This window comes from Lipophrys pholis (genome assembly GCF_963383615.2).
Source record: "Lipophrys pholis genome assembly, chromosome: 17".
In the NCBI taxonomy this organism is placed as follows: domain Eukaryota; kingdom Metazoa; phylum Chordata; class Actinopteri; order Blenniiformes; family Blenniidae; genus Lipophrys; species Lipophrys pholis.
Window position 1 is genome coordinate 700,415 of NC_137643.1, and position 20,855 is coordinate 721,269.

Genomic DNA, 20,855 nt, shown 5'->3' on the forward strand with positions numbered 1-20,855 from the left:
CGTTCATTGTAATTATGTGTAGGGATGTCAACGCTGAAATATGAACAATGGTGGTAGAAATCAGGTGGATGGAGTTCACTGTGACAACGTGAGGTTAACTCCTAGATGCACCAGGTCTGCCTCAGGCTGGAGGAGGACCGGACCAGAGAGCCGGAACACAAATCAAACACTCTTTAAAAGAGTTCCAGGTGAAAGCCAAACGAAAAACACCTGCCCACCATACCACAACTCTTACCTACCTACTTATCAAACTACCAATCAACCAAACTACCTTGTTAGCAAGCAAGATGTAACTTTAGCCTCCCTAAAGGCCTCCACAAACTCCCAAAAGAAGAAGAAGGAGGTTCGGAGTGACGTCAGGCAGCTGCCGAAAAAAAGAGTTCATACGCCGAGAAGAAGCTGCATGAACTCTCAGGTTTACTGTTTCAGTAAGAAAAGAGAAGGGGTCCGGTTTTAATGGTTTGACCTGCAGCTGACAGCCCTGGGTGATGCGTTCAGGGGCATCACGTAAACGCCGATCTGTGCAACATGCTACATGCTAAGAGCTTCGGAACTACATTCTAAACATGATTAAAGTAGTCATTAGCAAACTGGAACGTGTCTGCAGCACACGGCAGAGCGTGACTAGACGCCACGCTCAGCCTGTCACGCACTTGTGGTGGAATGCGGAAGTAAACAAGAACAATCTGAGCGATCACATAAGAGTTTGCGATCCACACTGCAGAACTTCGATGAGAGACTTTGGCCCAGACGGTTGGTTCAGCCCAACAACATTTCTTTGGCCAGAAAAGAGCGAGCCAAAGAAAATGAGTTCTTTTTGCCGAACTGGGGGAGGAACCGGCCTTAATGACCAACCGACACGTCTCCCTAGCAACCAAACAAATGAACTACATACTGACCTGAGAGCCAACAAATCTACCTTGTTACCTAGCAACCAACCAAACTACCTCCCGACCTCCACAACCAACAAAAGTTCCATCCTAATGACCTACTTCCCAACCCAAAGTGCCTTGTTACCTGCTGCTGCGGAGCCACTGAGTCACCTGGATGTTTGACGAAGTGCTAAACTGTTGAACTGCTGTCGGACTGGAGAGTATTGACAGTTGTAGTTGGCTGCAGTCCTGTTTTTAATAAAAACAGAATTTCCTGGATGTTTCGTTTTTTTTCTTTTCCTTCAGTATGAGATCGTCGGGAGTGAAACTTGAAGCCAGGTTAGGAGGCGGACTTACACATGAGTCTGCAACCTGGAGTCCTCCTGGGTCTGTCAAAGCAAAACTGAAAGTGGCGCCGCTCTCGGCACAACAGTCAAAGGAAAAGCTCTCGGCGGATCCCCGGGGCTCCAACGTCCCCCTGCTCCACTTGTTGTTAGTTACGGCGGCGCCGCCATTGAGTGACAGCTGGCCGGCTGCTTCCTGTCTGCGCCGCTCGCTGCTCAGAGCCTCCACATGTTGGCGGATCCTCGCCGAGGCTTCAGGAGCAGAAAGAGACGGGCGACCTGAAAGTTTCTGTTCCAGTTAGAAACAACAAGTTCTCCATGTCAGGAAACGTCCGGTGCTCCAACAAACACCCGGCAACTCCTTTTGTACGAGAACAAAAGGCAACAGAAAAACAACAAGTGCACACAGTCGGTGTGTGAGTGTCAACAGAGGCAGGCCCAGGTCTGTTTCCACCCTATCAGCTGTGGTGGAGCAGTGGAGCAGTGGAGCAGCGGTGCAGCCGTGCGGGGCGTAGCCTGCGGTTTCCTCAGAATAATGTGACGAGGAGGGGAATTCCTGTAAGGCCCAGGACGAGAGGGGGGAGGGGAGGCAGGCCGGGTGACGTCACTGAGAACCGGCTCTGCCTCCCTCCAGGGGATCCCCCCCCCTAACGTGTCCTGCCAGCACCCGGGTGCCTTACAGCTCGGTCATGTTTACCCGGCACACAAACGGCTGAACTCACGGCTTCTCTCTCACTTCCTTCTTCATACTTTTACTTTCTGTTCAATGTGAGACCAAAACTCAACCTGACGACTGAAAACATTTCATCACAAACACTCAAAACACCTTATCTGGACTTCAATCACATGTATCAGTTCTAGTGTTTTTAGAACCTTACTACATTATTTCTGCTCATTTTGAACCAGATTGTACTTCATGGAATTATTGAGACCGTTTCATGTGTTAGGAAAACATTTAGCACCTCAGTGCCTGTTAAAACACGTTTAAAATCCCAAATACACTTAACCTGGACTCATTATTTCTCCTTGAGTTCAGGAAAACTATTCAAGTCCTCTGAGTTTAGATAAAACACAGAAAACACTCAGGTATTTGTGTCTTTGTTGGGTTTATTGTGGATAACGTCACATCGTCTTCCCATTCGATATTGAAGTCGAGCTTAAATCTAATCGTGTTCACATGACACTGGACAAACATTTTTTTAAATCACCAATACTGTGAGAGTTTTTAGTTATAGTGTCTCAAGTTGCTGCTTTCCTTGTGCAGTAATTACTTCTAATCTTAGGTGTTTCTAGTTTCTTTCACTTTAGTTTTGCTTCTTCTGAATCCAAAATGTTTATTTGTTCACCGAGATGAGATCATGAGAAGTTTAAGTTTTGCGAGAAGACAACATTTAACATTTAATCTTACTATTTCTTTGTTTTTAGTTCCATTGACTTGAACTTGCAGATCTGCAGCTTTTTTAATGTCAAAGTCTGGAGGTTTAGGGCAGAAATAAAAGTAGAAAAATACAAGATTTTGTTCCACAAAACCTGTGGAGCCAATATGATGGGAATCTGACTGGGTTGCTGCTCACAGTGATCCTGCTGCTTCTGTCCAGGAATCTTCTGCAACTGAAGCTCAAACACTAAACTGAAGGAACGAGTGAGAAACTGACACGAGTGAAGGCGGAGTTCTGTCTTTGGGAGATAAAGTCCAGTCTAATTTGGTTTGATGCGGATCAGAGTCTTGGACTGAAGTCTTCCTCTATGAAACAATCAAACTGCTGCTGGATTCAGTGGAAAACAGAAAGACCCGGCGGCAGAGAGAGAAACATTCAAGGCTGCGTGTGGGCGTCAAACCTCGAGTCTGGAAGTGGCCGTAAAAACTGCAGGATCCTGGGGGGGGGGGGGGGGGGGGGGAGGGGGGGGGGAGGGGGGGGTAAACCCTGCTCTGCTCTGCATGAAGAGAGGATGGATAGAGGACAGATGAATGTAGCCTCCAGGCAGAGAGACGAGTCTCCATCACATTAATCACTAACACCATCAGCAGGACCACCAGTAGCTGAGGCTCCATTTACACCACAACACCTCATCCGTGAAAACAAGTGGTGTGTTTCCACTGCAGCAGCAGACACACTGACAACAATGGAGTTAGTCTGCCAGGCCACGGGAGGGCGCTGTTGCTTGTTTTTGTAATGAAACCACACAGCTGTGTGTGCAGAGAACAATGTGCTATAAACGTGAGTCTCAACTAATGAACTACCAATATGGAGGATAAATCTAGAATACGGCCCGCGAGTCGTTCCATGTCTGACGGGAGGAATTGAACTCGTGAAAGAAAAGTGTGAGTCGGTACATAAAAGTCAGAGATGCAGTGGATCCGATGGACCTTCCTAAAAGTGAAGAGAGCTTTGCGGACACACCGGTCCTCCAGGGTTTGGGTTAGGAGTCTCCCGAGTCTCCATTAGCTGGTTGGTTCGCTAGAAAACCTGCTCACTATGCTAGCTGCAGCTTCAGCTAACGTTAGCCGCAGCGTCTCCGGAGGAGGAAAGAGGAAGAAGCTCCGGCCGTGGGATTTCTCCACCACTCAATACGGGAAATTGTCCACTTTTTACCGTTTAACCGCCAAATAAGGTTGAGAAAGTCATAGAAATATTTACCAGGGACAGAGACGACAAACCGCGAGACCGAGCATTTTCTGCCGAGTCACCGCTGGGTCAACAAAACAAACACACCACAGGAAGGAGAAACCTCTGGATCAACACCACAGCTGTAATTAACCCGCCAGGAGGAACGTTAGAGGCAAAAAATAACCAGTGAGTCAGTTCAGAGACGACTCAGCACTTCAAAGTGACCTAAAGAGGAGAGTGTGTGTGTGTGTGTGTGTGTGTGTGTGTGTGTGTGTGTGTGTGTGTGTGTGTGTGTGTGTGTGTGTGGAGCAGAGGACACCGGCCCTCATAGGGACACCCCCCCCCCCACACACACACACAGAAGAAGAAAACCTCACTGACCCTGACGTACCCCAAATACTCAAACTGAAAGTAATCCTGAACCATGTGGTTAATCACAATAGGATGGGATAAATTACAAGGTAAATTAGAGCGTGATAGAATATAATAAATCATAAAAGAGTAGAATTATTCTTTCAATCCCAATAGAAGATAAAATACAACAGAAATGATTAAAAAAGAATAATGAGGCTGGCGTGTGGACACCAGCTCAGCTCCACTCCCTCTGCTGACACTAGTGATAGAAGAGCTGCTGGAGTTCAGATCACCATCTTCCAGTGTCTGGAGGAGTTCAATCTTTGAACGCTGTTTTATCTTAAAGGACGGCGTGTCGGTTTGCCTCCCCGGGGGTCGATGGTGAGGCTCCTCCTGCTGGAGGCGTCTCGTCCCTGTGCACTGAGAAAACTTTCTCACCGTCTTCTTCTCAACTCGGAGGCTTTGACGCACTCGCAGGTCCAATCAGAGGAATCTAAAGTCTGATCCAGCTGGCAGCTGTTGCTCTGGTATCCGAGGATCTAATGGCCGCGCCGCTGCCAAGCCTTCGAGGAAAAGACAAGTCTTAATTAGATGTGGAGCTTCGGCAGCTCTGACGCAGGCGGCGCTCCGCTCGCCTGATCGCAGAACTTCTAATATCTCAGTGACTCTCACGCGGCGCCGCCACCGTGTTTCCTGTTTCATGGCGAGGAGGAGAAACTCGGACCAGTTTACACCACGTTTCAAGAGAAAACATCGTTTTTGCATTTCCGTTTCAGAAGAAGTTTGGTGTTGACACAGCGACGTGTAGAAGACGGGCGGTGAAGCCACGTTGTCAAGTGAAAAAGCAGAACATTGGTTTCAACAATAACTCGCCTGTCAGGTAGCGACATCACCAAAGTGTCGACGTGTTTCTCCATTTTCAACTGGACTCAACATCCGTTTACCTTTAATTGTTCATTGTCAGGATGAATTTCATCAGTTCTTTAAAACATTTTCTATCTCATCATATCCAATGGGGTTTTCTGCATTTTCATGTTAAGCTGTAAAAGAGGTGCCTGTCTCTTTAAGAGGCAGTGAGGACGGTGTGCGTTGGAAATCAGGAGCTCAGTGGAATGTCACCACCACCAGGTCAGTGATGGAGGCTTTCATATCCAGCTCCTCCACACAGAGTCGAGCCGTAAAGCAGCACGGCACCGGCCCGCCCGGAGAGACGGCGCCTGGCTGCCGACCCCCGCCGACCCCCGCCGACCTCCAGACGATACCTTTATAGCTCATTCAGCACATTTCCGTCGGTGAATACATGGCTGGTCCTGTAGGTAAACACAGAGACACGCTTCTCCACCGCCGTCACAACAGACGGTCCAGCGCACGGCGAGCCAGCCAGCCGGCAGCATCAAGCCTCCCATCAACCTTTCAGGGCGTTAGACGGCGAGGAGTCGCTTCAGCTTCATGTGACTGTCGAACAGACTTCAAGAGTAAAAACCAACATAACTGAGACGCAGCATCCTGCATGGTGTTGGACCGTATGATGTAATAATGTATCACAGCATCATTTTGAATGGTCATATCAGGTCATAGAGTCATTGACAGTACTGTTTTGTATTATACAACATATATGATAATACTACATGATATTGGATCACTGTATCATACCTTAACATGAGATCAAGTAGGATCATATCACAACATATCAACACGTTAACACACGATGTGATCCAGAACAGAGGCAAACAGCATGAGGCCATATGAAAGCTACAGGACATGATGCTATACATTATTATACAACTTATGAGATGAGCTGAGACAGTATGACACCAGACAATCATATCCGACTGTCTCTTTCCATGACATATCAGGTCATATCATAACGCACCATATCGTACTCTTCATATTCTGTAACACATGGTGTATATATCACGACAGAGTGACATTCTAAGTTAACGCATTGTTCTATAACGAAACGTATCGACGCTCCGTCTTCTCTCCTCCTGCAGCCAATCACAGCCGAGGACAGGCGGAGGCAGAACCTCCATCACTGGACAAACAGGCATGTGTTGCATTAGATGCATTAGATGTTGCATAACGCCTGCAGCTCATCCCATCCTCCTGCTGCGTCAGCCGCCACCCTCTGAGATGGTGGGGGGGTGGTCGGGTCGGGGGGTCGGGGGGTGGGGGGGCAACCATGATGAGAAAAGTTTCTAAACTCTTCAGGAACTTCTGAGCAAACGTCTCAGCAGGATTTAGAAAGTAAGCGACTGGAAACCAGAAGAAGTGAACGACCTTTGCAGACACGCTGATCCGTTTGCAGCTCAGACTAAAGAGGGAAAGTCCTCGTTCTGGGTTCAAGGAGCCGACGGCTTCTTTCCTAAAGGCAACATCACCATGAGACCAGAGAGAATGAGAACGATGTGATGAGAGGAAGAGCAGCAGGCTGAGGAGAGAAGGTGATCGGTGGAGGAGCGTTGGCTCAGTACCTCAGACAGACTGGAGACTCTCCCGGCCGCCGCCGCCGCCGCCGCTCGCTTCCCTCCTTCAGTCAGACGCGCTCACGGGGAAACACCTGACATTCCAGACCCGACAGACTCGCTTCCCTCCAATAACTGCTGGCATTCCTGCCTGCGCCTCCCGGAGAGAGGAGGAGGAGGAGGAGGAGGAGGAGGAACAGACGAGCGTCTTCGCTCAGCTGCCTCTCTGCGCTTTCACTTCTCACTTCTGCCTGGTTTCTCCAGCGTCAGCGGAGCGACCACACTTCTTTCTCCTCCCTCCGTCTTCCTCCTCCCTCCTTTCTCTTTTTTTTCTAATCCCTAAATCTGGGAAAGCCCTCCCTGCCTGACTTCCCCGAGCGGCAGCAGCAGAGCGGCAGCAGCAGCAGCGCAGCAGAAGAGCAGCAGCAGCAGAGCAGCAGCAGCAGCAGAGCAGCAGAAGAGCAGCAGCAGAGCAGCAGCAGCGCTCCCTCATCCTATTAAAAGAAAAAAAGCTAAACAAAACAGGATGGAGGATCTGAAAACAGCGCGGCTCCTTAATTCCTCTGCGCGCACACACACACACACACACACACACACACACACACACACACACACACACACACACACACACACACACACACACACACACACACACACACACACACACACACACACACACACACACACACACACACACACACACACACACACACACACACACACACACACACACACACACACACACACACACACACACACACACACACACACACACACACACACACACACACACAGATTAGCTGCTAACCTACTTGCAGCCTCCCACGGCTCCACTCGGCTATAAATACTCATCAATCTGTCCTGTGCATTGATCCGATCGGAGCGGGCGCTGACGGAGACGACTAATCAGGAGGTGTGTGACTGACGGGGTTAACCTGGACCCGCCGCCGGGAGGCGGAGGGATCTGCCGCCGTCATGTTTTTATCTACAATCGCTTGAAGGTGTTGATTAGTGATCAGGAATCAGCTGAAGAAGTGCTGACTCATCACCTGAAACACACAGCAGAGTTGGTCCTGCTGGTCTCCTGGTGACTCTGGAGGTGAGAACATGAACCTGACGGGCTTCATCTGAGCTGGCCGGGACATGGATGTATAGAATAATAAAACCTAAAAACAACCAAGCCAGAACCAGCTGCTGCATGCTGGGAACGTCTCACACCAACAGAAAAACAACATTAAGGGTCACCTCGGAACACACCGATCCAAGTGGAAATTCTGTATTACTAAGATTATTTTCGCGGCTTCGTTAGCTCGTTTCCAGTCCTTATGCTAAGCTAAGCTAACAGGCCGCTGACTCAACACAAAACAATCTTCTGTTAGATTTTCTTGCATTTTGAAGGGAAACTGTGGTCAGACGTAAACATGAAGCTCCGTAGAGCGGTTGTTATCAGTGTGAGTTTGTTAAAACAGAATCAGAGTCTCGTGTCTGCAGGACGAGCTGCTCACGTCTGAAGCTTGGTCCTCCTGTGGACACGCTAAATTCCCGTCTCAAAACAATTTATTCATTCAGATTGATTTGTTTTGTTTTAATGCTAACACCAGAAGCAGACTGACGGCGGCGTTGAGAGGAGACGTCGGATCAGATCTGATCGGTTCGGATTGGACTGAATCTGTCCAGGTCTAAAAATAACTCTCCTGCAGCGGGGGGGGGCAGAAATCCCCCAAGACTCTGCCACCCAAGAACCTTCACAAGCTCAGAACTGCCCCCCTACACCCCCACCAACATCCCTCCTCCCCATGGCAACAGCAGCTAGAGGAGGAGATGGACCGCGTTACACAAGAGGTTGAAGCTTCGCCAGCAGGCAGCACCCCTCCCACCCACCACCCCAAACCAACCCCCCACCACCCCCCCACCAACCCCGTGGTATTTATTCTTTATCTATTTCTCTTCATCCACGGTTCCAGAACGAGCAGCTTTCCCGTCACTCATGTCCAAATACCTGTAATGAGTGTTTGTGTTGATCGATAGTATTAGGATGTTCTGGAGGCTCCAGTCCTGCTCGCTGGAAATAAAAAATCTCTGCCTGCCTCCATGCCGAAGTGTCCTTGGGCAAGACATTGAACCCCAAACTGCCCCCATTGCAGTGCCGGCGCCTTGCACGGCTGCAGCCTCCATGGTGTGTGAATGTGTGTGTGAATGTGACGAGCTGTGTGAAGCACTTTGGGGCTTTATAAGTGCGTCCATTGATCGTTTACTTTCTCTTTCTATAACTTGAAAACCCCTTTGACTCCGCCCACACAAGCTTCTCGCCGCCATCATGCAGCAGGATCTGAACAAGGTTCAGTATTTTCGGTCTTAATGGATTTGATATCAATTATCAACTACTAGAGTAATTCATTACATGTTACCTACAAAGTAAAGGAACTAAAGTCTGGAGCAGGTTAGTCACACATTTAAGTTGCAAACTATCCAGTTGCATCTTGGTAAAATTGATTTAAACTTTAAAGTTTTCTTTGTCGTGGTTCAGAGTTTAGTGATGAAAGTATTTGTTCTTATATGTTGTGTCGCTACTTTAAAAAACAAACATTTAGTTTGAAAAGTTTCACATTAGTTTGGGATCCGGCCGGACCGGAGCCTCTTGTGGACCCGCCGGTCTCATGTTTGTGTTTTCTGGACATTTCACCAGAAGGTTTCATTAGATAGGCTTTACGTTGAGATCGGAGTCTTTCTGGGAGTAACGCTTTGTTTTATGTCAAATTGCCATTTTCATCAAGTCGATTCTGAAGCACAACAAAGAGGAAGTTTCTACTACAAGGTATTATCAGCGCTCCGGCCGGCTCAGGGCCGAGTGTGGAGCCTGAAGTGAGGCTGAATTAGCAGAGTAACGTAAGGTGAGTTCAGTTTGTCCTGGTGGACAGAAGAGAGGACGGGACGGGGACTTACTGGAATAACAAACAGCAGCAGGACCTTCAGATTGTGTTTCTGCTGCAGGTCAAGTGGAGAAACAGCCTGAACTCTCAGGAGTTTTAGTCGGAACTGTTTGGGTTCACACTCTCGTCTTTATCATCGGACCAGAATATGTAAACAGCCGACATGTGGGAGCTGTGGTGAGGTTACATAACGTCCACAGGAGGCCGTGTGCCGCTAAAAGCTCTGGTGGGAATACTGCGCTGGTATTTTTACCATCGGCTCACAAAGTCCATGAAGGAGGGTCTGCGCTCCCGTCACTGCACCACAATTCTCTCTGGTGAAACCAAACGGACACCTTTTCCACACCTGAGCTCTATAGACAGAACTAACCCTGAGCTCTATAGACAGAACTAACCCTGAGCTCTATAGACAGAACTAACCCTGAGCTCTATAGACAGAACTAACCCTGAGCTCTATAGACAGAACTAACCCTGAGCTATATAGACAGAACTAACCCTGAGCTCTATAGACAGAACAAACCCTGAGCTCTATAGACAGAACTAACCCTGAGCTCTATAGACAGAACTAACCCTGAGCTATATAGACAGAACTAACCCTGAGCTCTATAGACAGAACAAACCCTGAGCTCTATAGACAGAACTAACCCTGAGCTCTATAGACAGAACTAACCCTGAGCTCTATAGACAGAACTAACCCTGAGCTATATAGACAGAACTAACCCTGAGCTCTATAGACAGAACTAACCCTGAGCTATATAGACAGAACTAACCCTGAGCTCTATAGACAGAACTAACCCTGAGCTCTATAGACAGAACTAACCATGAGCTCTATAGACAGAACTAACCATGAGCTCTATAGACAGAACTAACCCTGAGCTATATAGACAGAACTAACCCTGAGCTCTATAGACAGAACTAACCCTGAGCTCTATAGACAGAACTAACCCTGAGCTCTATAGACAGAACTAACCCTGAGCTATATAGACAGAACTAACCCTGAGCTCTATAGACAGAACTAACCCTGAGCTATATAGACAGAACTAACCCTGAGCTCTATAGACAGAACTAACCCTGAGCTCTATAGACAGAACTAACCATGAGCTCTATAGACAGAACTAACCCTGAGCTCTATAGACAGAACTAACCCTGAGCTCTATAGACAGAACTAACCCTGAGCTCTATAGACAGAACTAACCCTGAGCTCTATAGACAGAACTAACCCTGAGCTATATAGACAGAACTAACCCTGAGCTCTATAGACAGAACTAACCCTCTTCAATGATTCACCCCTCCTCACTTCTTTAAATTATATTGAAACGGCAATATAAAGTGCAATGTCGACACATTTTAACATTTTCTCACATCATATGATGACGACACAGATTTCACTGGTAATCTTCATTACCTGACAGTAACCGTGGAAACAGACACAATATAAGTGTTTTATACGACCCAATAGAAGCTACTTTTCATCTCTGATTGATTTAATTACGAGTCTGTAGACAGAGTCTTGTCGAGCCTGGTTACACCACCACGTTCTCTAGCTGTGAGGGTCTGTTTACACGACAACGGTGCTCAGAGTCATGGACACGACCCTCAGGGTGGAACTTTTTGAAAACACTCGGTCTCCATGGAAACAGGGAAAAAGCTCTTTTTCTGAATTGCTGACCCTGGTCCTGGTCGTAGTAGCTAGTAGTTCTGCACATGCTCAGTAGAGACTCAGAACCAAGTTTCCTCTGTCTTGTCATGACTCCCAGTTCATGTTCTCCTGGACTTGGTGCTTTTATTTTGACAGTCACCATAATAACAATCCAACTTGGTAGTTTTATTTTGACAGTCACACAGATACACAGAGATAATTATCAATCAATGCAAGCAGAGATAACCTGAGCTTCCATGATGCCCCTGGAGCAGACACCCCCCCCCCCCCCAACACACACACACACACACACACACACACACACACACACACACACACACACACACACACACACACACACAGAATGAATTATGAAGCGAAGCCGTTGGCAGCAAACTGCCATTAATACTGAATGAGTGTGTAGCCAGTTCATGAACTCGTCTGTACCGACAGAAGCTCTCCAGCGTCAACATGTGATAATGTGTTGGGGGGGGGGGGGGGGGGGGGTCTTCGGGCTCCCTGGTCCTCCATGTCCCTGAAAGACCTGCCGTGACGTCCCGGAGCTGCTGTCTAAATATTAATGCTCCCTCTGGGTCGACCCTGGGGTTAAATGCAGGTTACATAACATCAGCTTCAAACCTCCAAAAGTAACTTTAAGTGACAGAAACAGGCTGTTGGAAGATTCCTGCTTCACATTCGTCAGGAAGTTCGCCAACAAATCAGCTAACCTTAGATTGTACTTTGTTCAGTCACTTACTTCCTGTTATCCACTGAACAGTGGATGAAAAAGTTGGGAACTGCTGGACGTTACGGCTCGAAATGTTGAAATTTATCTCAAAATCAACATGAAACTGATTGTTATTGTTCATCTACTGAGCATGTGCAGAAATACTACTTACGCAGCGTTTCCGTCGTCTACATGGAGACGGAGACCGAGCATTTTCAAAAAGTGGTTTTCATAAATATACATACCTCGTATATTTAATTAACATGCCTGAAAAGCATTAGGAAGAAGTTAAACTTATCAAATCTTACCCATTATCAGTATTCGATAGTTCTATTTTATAATCATCTTTCTGTATTAAAAATTGTTATATATGTAAATATATGCAGTAAGAATGGTATCTAACATTCCAACATAGAATTATATATACATATATATATATCTCCAAACACAAATGTATATAAACAATACATGTCAGTTTTGCACTGATACACAGGCTGAATGTTTGACCCCCCCCCCCAATTAAAAAACCACTGCAGCATCACAAGGTGCACGTCTGGAAATCCAACATTACTTCAGTCCTGCGTCACAATCAGCCTCCAGTGGATTCCCAACATTTCATGTGTTTCCCTCCACTAAAGCACCCCCCCCCCCCCCCCCCCCCCCCTCACCCACCCCCACCCCCTCGGAGGAGGTTCCAGCCGTGGGACACAAGAGCAGCACCTGCAGACCGAGACTCATGCTGCTCTGTTTCCCTGGCAACCAAAGACATTGGGCTTCACTTGTGAAAACCATTAAGTAATGCCACCCCCCCCCCCCCCCTCCCCTATCCCCCCCCACCACACACACACACACACACACACACGGAAGAAGCTCTTTTTTCTTTTTACTTCCAGAAGACTTTCCTCTTTCATGTTTTCACATTTATGTATTTTTAAACTCGAACCGTCACTTTCTCCTCCATCGTAAAAACAAACCTCTCCTGCACATGTCAAGCCTCGTCTCCGCCCCCTCTGCCCGTCACCACCACGTCTTCCCATGATGCAACACCTCCTCCAACTCCTCCAACTCCTCCAACTGCACTCCTCCTCCTCCTCCACCTTCACCTCCTTAACCTCCTCCGGCCCCGCTCCTCCTCCTCCTCCACCTCCTCCACCTTCACCTCCTCCACCTCCTGCGGTCCCACTCCTCCACCACCTCCTCCGGTGCTCCGGTGCTCCTCCGGCTCCGCTCCTCCTCCACCTCCACCTTCTGCGGTCCCACTCCTCCACCACCTCCTCCGGTGCTCCGGTGCTCCTCCACCTCCTCCGGTGCTCCGGTGCTCCTCCACCTCCTCCGGCCCCGTCCCTCCACCACAGGGAGAAATTCTTCCACCGCTCATGCTGACGTCAAACCAGACAAATCCATCCGGCCCCCGTCCCGTTTCCCCCTTGTCATTCCGGCTCACCTTTCCAAAGTGCCAACATGGCAGCCGCTCCGCAGAGGAAAGTTCCCGGGAAGGTCAAAGCTCATCAGCTCCAATTTGTCCTGAAGCCTTTCACCACCGCTTCAGTTTGATGAGCAGAAACACAGAAATGTTCCAGGTTGATGGAGGCAGAGGAGAAGCTGTGACATCAGGAGACCTTCAGAGTGGAACCATCAACTCCAGCGACCAGAGATCTGACATGTTTCTGCCCCGGAGCCACAATAACCAACAGACCAAAGAGTGTTTCTGGAACTCACTCTAGAATTCAACCGTACGTCTCCAACATTTCAGAACATTTACTAAACCATCGTCTGCATACGTGCAGAACCTTTCTGATGAACAGCAGGAACCGGAGGAAGGACGATAGAAGCTTCAATGTTTTCAAAATGTTTGCACATCAAACTATTCTGAAATGAAAATGTAAAAACAAAGCCAATGCAGTCGATCGCTGCCGTGTAAAGTGAGGCCCCGCCCACACCACAACGCCGCCTCCTGTAACCTTCCTTTCTGTCTGATCAGCCTCACGATGCTTTAGAGCCTGAAAACTCTCTGGAACCCGTTAAAAAACAAAAAAAACCAGAGTGGAGAAAACTGAAAACACCGTCTTGGCTTTGACGCATATTAGCTGAAGCCGATGAAGTCATGGCCCCGCCTCTCGACCTATAACCCCGCCTCCCTCTCCGTGACATCACATAACAACAACTAGGCGACTCCAGGCTCTAGGTGGAGCTGCAGGAGCTGCTGATGCTCATCGCTTTAATAAGGACAGATGTTGATTTCTCCATTTCATCATGCTCCGTATCTGCTTGTTTTTGGTGTATTTCTGAGGCGGAGTTAGAGCGCCACCCTCAGGCCTGGCATATGTACTACATGGTTTTGAGTAATTGTTTTTAGGTGGCATGTTGATGGGGAACTTTTTAAAAATGACAGGCTCTAATGCCACCAGGCCTTACCAAAGCAGAACTCAGCTGGAGGAGCTGGAGGTTTGAACTCACGACAGACTGATGATTACCAGGGTCAATAGAGCTGCAACTAAAACCATCAGGTACAGGAAGTCTTTGTGGACTACAGAGGGGGGGTCACCCTTTAAAGGCTGCAAGGCATTGTGGGAAAGATAGGCATTGTCATACATGTGATTGTATATAAGTTTGCTTTCAATATGTATGAATCATGACGGGGGGTGCCAGGGGTGGGGGCTGCCTTTAATAAGATGAATGTCTGATCTTTATTTATATTATTTTTTCTCTCTTCTCTCTTCATGTCGTATCTGTTTGTTTCTTCCTTTTACTCTCTTCAGCAGGCGAATAATAAAGTTATTCTACATCTGTGACGTGTGAAAATGTTTGTTAAGATATGATGTTAAAACAAATTCAAATTTGAATGACAAAGATGTTTTCATGCTTAAACAGAGTGTCAGAGGGTTCGAGGTAAAGAACGAAGAGCACCTTGTTAATAAACCCTGTTGGAGAGGAACCCTCCTGGTGAAGGTGTGGAGACGGATCCTGCAGACTAATTGGTTTCCTCTGAAGCAGATGTTACCAGGTGTGGAGGAGGTCCGTCTCCCCGCCACATTCACCCCGGGGGCAGATCTGTCAGGGAGGGGGAGGAGGAGGGGGAATCCCACCCTCCACTTAGCAACCACCCCGGGGGGGGGGGGGGGGATCGAGCCGCCTCACAATCTAAGAGTCTGAATCCACTTTCTGATCTGATTGGTCAGAACGTGGTCTCCTTTTAACAGTCTTCTTTCAGCAGACTGGGAGTCGAGCCGTAAACATTGAAAGTGAAGTGAAAGCTGCTCCGGGTTGAGACACCCTCCCTCCCTCCGCCCGGCTGTTGTAGTTACTGTTGCTAAAACCCACAGAGAGATTCCCTTTGTGCCGCTCGCTCTCTGTAATTTCAACTCACCCAACGGAAACACTGGTTTGGCTGCTTGAGCCTGACACAACATGAAAACATCCATCAGTTAACTATTTCACTGCAACTCACAGGTCAACAGGCCTTTAATCTGTATTCGTCTTCATATTGACATTTACTTTAAATATATGTGGTATATTTAATGAGTAAACATATATATATATTTAATTGTTCTATCTATTATATTTCGTATATATGTTGGATTTAGTTGGTGTGCATATATTGATATTCAATTCAATTCTTTTTCCATAGCACTGAATAAAACCCAGTCACTTCAGGCAGACGGACGCCATGTTGCTGAGCTGAATATGTTTATATGTTTATATGTTTGTGTTACTCTGGTTCATTGAGGTGATTTTAAGGTCACTCAGGTGTTGCTGGGACAGACTGAAGATTCTTCTTTACATTGGAGGCGTTTGTTTTTCTCTCCAACATTCCAGCTATTATGTTCAACACAAATGAAGACGTCACAGTGACGGTTAATTACAGCGTTGAGCAGGAGGGAGGACTCCCTGCTGTACAAGATGTTCTCTGACTGCAAACCAAGGTGGAGGACGAGTCTCCACATTCCCGCAGGACGAGTCATCAGCAGCTGCTGGAAACTCGTCAGAGCATCAGGGTCAGGATTCACACTCAAGATCACAAACCTTTTCTATGTTCTACTGCTGCAGGTTTAGGCTGAATACTGAATAAATCTTCTGCTTTAGGGAGCGACACAGTTTTCTTAGTTATGCTGCTCTAGGTTTACGCCCCGTTTACACAACCTGAAAGTGAAAACACAAAACCTCCGTAGCATGTTTGTGTCTGTTTACATGACAACCACAGTCAGAGGAACTGCACACGCAACTTTCTGAAAACATTCCAATGGCGTCTCCGAGGAAAACGCCACTTTTCTGAAACGCTGCTGCGTAAATAGTTCCTCTTCTACTCCTCCAACCAGATCATAGAGCATCTTCCTCCCACCAAATGCTAATGCTAACACCACAATAAAGGACACATCAGGAGAGACCGTCACATAGTTGATTTTCCAAGTAACTAGTAACTTTGAATAACTAGTCAGTAGCTCCAGTCACACTAACTCAAAGGACTGATCATAATTCAAACATCAGCTGAACACAAAATACACAACAGAAGACAAAATGACTCAAACAGCAAAAAGTTCACACCCAGTTCAGGTACCGGGGACACGGAGTGTGTAGCTCAGAGTGTGTAGCTCAGAGTGTGTAGCTCAGAGTGTGTAACTCGGAGTGTGTAACTCGGGGTGTGTAGCTCAGAGTGTGTAACTCGGAGTGTGTAACTCGGGGTGTGTAACTCGGGGTGTGTAACTCGGGGTGTGTAACTCGGGGTGTGTATGGAAAGTTAACCAGTCAGCACTGTTGAACATTAACAAGAATTTGAGGGACGACACGATCCTGCTGGTAGAAACGCTCCAGCCTCAGATGGAAATACACCAGATGGCCCATGGATCAGAACCAGCTGATAACACACCAGTCGGGTTTACAATTGAAACACTTTCCACCTTGTTAAAGTGTCCCGGTGGTCCGGACCTGCTGGACTCTGGAGCGAGAGTTCAATAAAGAGCTGCTAACGAGGAAAACCAATGAGGCGGCGGCGAGCAGTGAACTATTAAATGGAGGCGGATTTAAAACAAACAAGGATCTGGAACACGCCGTCACCATGGAAATGAGAGAAAACACTGATACTGGTCCTGGTCACTGTGGTCGGAGCAACTCGCTGTTCTGCACATGCTCAGTAGATGGACACCACCAAAAGAAGCGCCAACTAGTGGCCCGACATGGAAATGTCCAGTTTTCTCAGAAGGTAGAAGACATTCCAGATGTTGTGTAAACTTGGAGCCGTTGGTGTTTCCAGGTCATTGTGTTGTTAGTTTACTGCTCCGGTCCGTTCAGTGTCTCTGCTCCTCAGATGGGGAATCGACAAGTGGAGGGACAGGAGAGGGACGAGTGGAGGGACGAGTGGAGGGGCGAGTGGAGGGACGAGTGGAGGGACGAGTGGAGGGACGAGTGGAGGGACAGCGGACGGACGAGTGGAGTTACGAGTGGAGGGACGAGTGGAGGGACGAGTGGAGGGACAGCGGACGGACGAGTGGAGGGACAGCGGACGGACGAGTGGAGGGACAAGTGGAGGGACGAGTGGAGGGACAGCGGACGGACGAGTGGAGGGACGAGTGGAGGGACGAGTGGAGGGACAGCGGACGGACGTGTGGAGAGACGAGTGGAGGGACGAGTGGAGGGACAAATGGCGTTCCTCTCTTCCTGTACCGTTTCCCACAAACAGCGTGAGGGAGTTTGAGCAGCTGCAGTCGGGTGGAATCATGAAGAAGCTTTCTGAATGAACCCGACACGGCGGGGATCATTTCTCTTATCGACCTTTTCTTTTCCTTTACTCGCCGCAGAGCGACCAGCATGTAAACAGCAGTTTGTTATGACGGAGATAAAGACACAAAACGACCCGGAAATCCTCCAGAAACATTCTTCTTCATTCAGCACTTCATCGGGTTCAGACTCAACATTTCACCCACATGATAAACCCGCCGCAGTAAAGTGATGACTCGGGTTTCTAAGCCATGTACATTCATAGTAGAAGCCCACATTTTTATTTAATTGACAATACTTTGCACATCTTCCATATATTGTGTGTTTTGATGAAGAGTATTTGTTTGTTTTCGTTCAGTCTTCCTGCAGAAGTCCCACTAATTATATCATTTATGGACACAAAGCTCAATCTGTCTGCTTTATGTGAGTTTTTTAATTTTCCAGATGTTCTAAACATTCTGAGGTTCCGTCCATACGAGCCAAAACCATCTTCTTTCTCCCCGTCGTTTTTAAAAAGTTTCCCTTCCACACGGAAAACACCTGCGTCCACGACACCGTGAAAACCACTCAAACTGTGTAGTACATACACCAGCCCTATAGGTGGCGCTGTAACGCTGCCACAGAAATACACCAAAACCAGAGAAGAAGACACGGAGCATGAAAAATCCACCATCTGTCCTTATTAAAGCGACAAGCATCAGCAGCTCCTAAAGCGCCACCTGGAGGCAGGAAGTCGTCATTTTGTTGTTAAGTGACGTCACGGAGAGGGGGCGGGATTAAAGATGTTGACACGTCAAAGCCGGAGGAGTGTTTTCATATTTCTCTTCTCTGGAACTTGTTTTCAAAAAAAGGTTCTCAGGCTCTAAAACGCTTCGTCGTCTGGACGATTGGACAGAAACCATGGTTACATGAAACGGCGTGGTCGTGTGGGTGGGGCCTAAAGCTGGAACTGAACCTTTGTATGAGAGCAACACCTCAAACAGAGTCGTGGGAACAAACCCAACCAGACTTTTAATCTGTTGACGATTTGACTATTCGGATGAAAAAACTCAAATAAAGAAAAGAAGCTGCAAATCTTCTGTTATTTCATCTTTGTGTTTTGCTGCATTAGAAGCAAAGAAGGAAAATATGGAGAATAAAAAGATTTCTGGTATTTTGTGGTTCTGCGTTCAGTAGAATTGCAGCTGTAAAATGTGAAGGACTTTCTGTTTATTTAGCCGTCAGACGTTTCTTCCTTTGCATCTCAGTAATTCTGGCATTAAAACGCAGCGTCGGAGCAGAGTCGTTTAAAGCCTCGTCATGTGACCGCTCCGGGCGTCTGAGGAGTTTCCAAGAAAAGTGATTCTCCATGTCAAAGTTCTCAAACATGTGATGGTTCGCTGGCCGCACGGCTTCCTGTCTCACTGAGGAAACGCTCCCAACTGGGTCGAAGCCCCCAGCGGCTACTAACCAGCAGGAAGTCAACCCTTCACCAGTTATCAACCAGCAGGAAGTGAAGACTTCACCAGTTATCAACCAGCAGGAAGTGAAGACTTCACCAGTTATCAACCAGCAGGAAGTCAACCCTTCACCAGTTATCAACCAGCAGGAAGTGAAGACTTCACCAGTTATCAACCAGCAGGAAGTGAAGACTTCACCAGTTATCAACCAGCAGGAAGTGAAGACTTCACCAGTTATCAACCAGCAGGAAGTCAACCCTTCACCTGTTATCAACCAGCAGGAAGTCAACCCTTCACCAGTTATCAACCAGCAGGAAGTCAACCCTTCACCTGTTATCAACCAGCAGGAAGTCAACCCTTCACCTGTTATCAACCAGCAGGAAGTCAACCCTTCACCAGTTATCAACCAGCAGGAAGTCAACCCTTCACCAGTTATCAACCAGCAGGAAGTCAACCCTTCACCACAACTCAAGGAGGAAAGTCACATCAAGTCCAAACAATCCGAGTAGAGAAACACAACTGCTTAAAGCTCCAAAAACACCTGAATGTGACGCAAAACAACCTCAAGACACAATGTGCATTTTAAAGAAGGTAAATGAACACACTTAACTGAACACACTTAACTGAACACACTTAACTGAACACACTTAAAAGCTTAAAGGCACTAAACTATCAGAGACAAAACAAAAAACTCTCCTTTAGAGGAAGAGCAGCTCCAGAGACGCTCAAACTATCACCAAAGCACCAAGACAATAGAACGAGCTCAAAGACACAAAACAAAGTAGAGATTTAAACACAGAGGACGTCTGAGAGCCGGAGAACAAAGCAGAACGTCTGAAAGGCAAAAATTATAGAAAGAAAACAAAGAAACAGAAAAAAAATCCCCAAAAGATGTAAATCAATCTAAAAGGGATGATTTGAAATTACAGATGAGATAGGATCAGAAAAACAAAGAGATGAAGTCGTTTAAAATCCATGAACTAACTGAACAAAAAGCACTTAAAGACATAAAGTTTCAAAACTAGTAGAAATGGAACGAAACACAAATTTACCTCATAGAGACAGAAAATAAACTGAAGAAGACAAAAAACTGCATCAAACAGTAAAAACAAAGGAGCTTAAAGAAAATTGCAGCCCAACTAAACGTTGTTGTGTAAACAGCGCCTCAGTGTGGAGAACAACCAGAACAATCACTCAGGTGAGAAGCCTGAAGAGGGGAAACACCAACAAGACAGAAAGTCTCTTCCAGAGGACAAGAGGACGTCTCACATGATGTCTTCATTCACAGGTTTCTGATTTCATTGAGCCTCTGATCCAAACCCCCAAACCGCCGCTGCAGGTGGAAGCAGACGCTTCTCTGAATCATTGATGGCGTCTGGCCGCCACAGGAAGCGTGAGGACGATAAACAAACAGAGCGCCGGGACGCGCTGCTGGCTGATGCACACTTTCACACCCGGCGCGTCGCGCTGCACATTCCTCGATCTGTGAACTGCAAACGTCTGTCGATGCGCAAATCTGTCAACTCGTGACATCACAGGGAAATCCCGCCAGCCAATGGGAGCGCTGCGTCCGCTGACTCCAATCTGCTCCGAGGAGCCGCTTCCAAGCCGCCGCCGCCACCGCCGCCGTGTTCTCGTGATGAGAATTAGACGTTACGCCTTCAGAAGCCAGGCTTGTGACGGCGACGCAGCGACTCTCAGCCGAGTGAAACCACATGAATGAAACCAGGAAGTGCGTTTACACTCGTGAACTCGCATCACCCC

At 47.5% G+C, this 20,855-nt stretch overlaps 1 protein-coding gene across 1 annotated transcript in view; it reads right to left on the minus strand.

Moving 5' to 3' along the window:
- hivep1 (HIVEP zinc finger 1) overlaps window positions 1-20,855 on the minus strand; it is a 46,051-nt gene that overhangs the window by 20,231 nt on the left and 4,965 nt on the right.